The 2,500-nt window shown below is 45.5% G+C and overlaps 1 protein-coding gene across 1 annotated transcript in view; it reads left to right on the forward strand.

Annotated features, from left to right (window-relative positions):
• micu3a (mitochondrial calcium uptake family, member 3a) overlaps positions 1-2,500 on the forward strand; it is a 25,868-nt gene that overhangs the window by 906 nt on the left and 22,462 nt on the right. The window lies entirely within an intron of this gene.

Below are 2,500 nucleotides of genomic sequence, written 5' to 3' on the forward strand. Positions count from 1 at the left end.
AGTTGATTTAGTTGGTTACAATTATCAAAACAGACCACATTATGCTAATTTAGATGAGCAATTATTATTTGAAATTACACTACAAAACAGAGGTAAAGAGTAATAACCAGACATAAGAGTTTCTCTTTATAGAGCGGTTTAGTATTATCCACTGATAGCAGCACAGGCTTGAAATAATAGAAGAATTATAGATCAGTTTATAATCGTATAGAATAATATATATGTTCTCAAAACTACATCTTACGTGTTGAGGCTTCCTCCAATCAGTCCTCAGAGAGACAGAGAGAGGGAGAGAGAGAGAGAGAGAGAGAGAGAGAGAGAGAGAGAGAGAGAGAGAGAGAGAGAGAGAGAGAGAGAGAGAGAGAGAGAGAGAGAGCTTCATTCTACTCTATTCTATTCTATTCCCCTTTGGATCGGTTGCAGTTTGATTTTATATTTCTGCTTTACTATGTCTTGGATTTTCTAAACCACGGTGACATTATACAATCGGTAAATAGTATAACCTATGTACTATACCACTATATGGTAACGTAATTATACTGGTGTTACTTATAGTGGATGTCAGTATCAAGGAGGGCATGGTAACGCATACTGGGATTCCTTATAGTGGATTTCAGTAGCACAAATCTGTAGCGTTATGGAGGAATCTCGTTTAGCTGGCTGCTCGGCTATCATCTCCTTCAAGATAAAAGCCCCGCAGTGAAATGGGCATCAAAGCTTTATGAATGGAGAGCTACGCTCATTAGCATATTAGCTGAGCAGTGCAGTTAGCCCCGGAGCCAAACTGGATTACATTTAGAAACCTCTTGGGTGATGATTATACTGCTGCAGCACCACGCTATACTGCAGGAGAGAGAGATGGAGAGAGAGATGGAGAGAAAGATGGAGAGAGGGTTGGAGAGAGAGGTGGAGAGAGAGGTGGAGAGAGAGGAGAGAGAGGCGAGATAAAGACCAAGAGAGTCAGATCGGGGGATGGAGAGATGGAGAGAGATCAGGAGAGAGACGATAGAGAGATTGAGACAGAGATGAAGATAGCAATGGAGAGAGAGAGAGGATAGAGCGAGACATAGCATGAGAGAGACAGAGAGAGATAGAAAAGAGAGAGACCAAGAGAGTCAGATAGGGGAGAGAGAGAGAGAGAAGGAAAGAGAGATGTGAAGAGAGGATCGAGAGAGGGATGGACATAGAAATGGAGATAGAGGATAGAGAGAGACAGAGCGTGAGAGAGACAGAGAGAGGGGTGAGAGAGAGAGAGAGAGAGAGAGAGAGAGGGGGAACGGGAGAGAAAGGATAGAGAGGGAGAGAGGGGGAGAATGGGGAAAGGGAGCGAGAGATGCTAATCAATTAGATGAGAGTTCTCTCCACTCTGCACCAGAGCTACTGCTTCTATTTATAGCCCTCCAAGGGCTGTCGTTTCTTGACACCGTGGATGTCTAACTGCATCGCGGATGAGGTGCACACACACATACACACACACACACACACACACACACACACACACACACACACACACACACACACACACACACACACACACACACACACACACACACACACACACACACACACACACACGCCACATGGGAAAGTACGTAGTACACGATATATAGGGCCAGGATAGTGCCACTCTGGGTTTTCAGCCAAAGGTTCTTGGTTCTGTCCCCCTGGTCGGCAGCCTACGTAGGCGTCCTGCCCAAGCCCGGTGAATGCCACGTGTGTCCTCGTAGGTCAAACGTTTGTCACCTGTGGTGATGACCGACTGTTGATTACTGACCGTGTGCGCCTTTTCCTTCACAATGTCTACCACCTGTTTTGGATTGTTGGTTTCAATCCCTGCAAATTGGTTAACCCTTTGCCGAGGCCTGACAAGGTCCCCTTGGATGAAAGCATCAGCTATATAGTAAATAATAATTACAGTGCAATCGGGCGAGTCAGGGACGATAACGTTAACTATAGGCCGCCGCTGGTAATCTGAACGGTAATATGGTCTCCGGAAACAACAAGTCAACGTCACCATAAATTCAGTTAACACAGCCTCAAGTGCAGTTATTGCAGAAATACAGCCCAGAACAACACTTAAACAACAAGAACAAGTGTATTTCCCTCCATGCGTCCCACTGGATTGTTACTCTGATTGGCCGAAGGATTTCCTCTGTCAAGGCCAGTTCCTCGCCAGAGGTCCAGGCTGATGCGTCTAGCGAATCAGAATGTTAGGTCACGTGATCAGGATGGTCTCCAGGCTACAGCAGCACTGATGCAGCACAGAGACAACTAAGACAAGCTAACACTTTAGCCTCTACACACTCTGTCCTTCTCCATCTATGAGCTCCAGCAGTCAGTTAGCTTACTCGTCTGGCTCATGTTTACTGTTATCAACCAGTGTACTCCGCAATCATGAATTCTTCAGATGCCCTTTTTCCAAGTACCCACCACTACAAACCAAATTGCCCCTCGCGAACAATAAAGACTATCCTATCCAATCCTATCCATAGCATGCTAT

This window comes from Gadus chalcogrammus, chromosome 3 (assembly GCF_026213295.1).
Source record: "Gadus chalcogrammus isolate NIFS_2021 chromosome 3, NIFS_Gcha_1.0, whole genome shotgun sequence".
NCBI classification, from domain to species: domain Eukaryota; kingdom Metazoa; phylum Chordata; class Actinopteri; order Gadiformes; family Gadidae; genus Gadus; species Gadus chalcogrammus.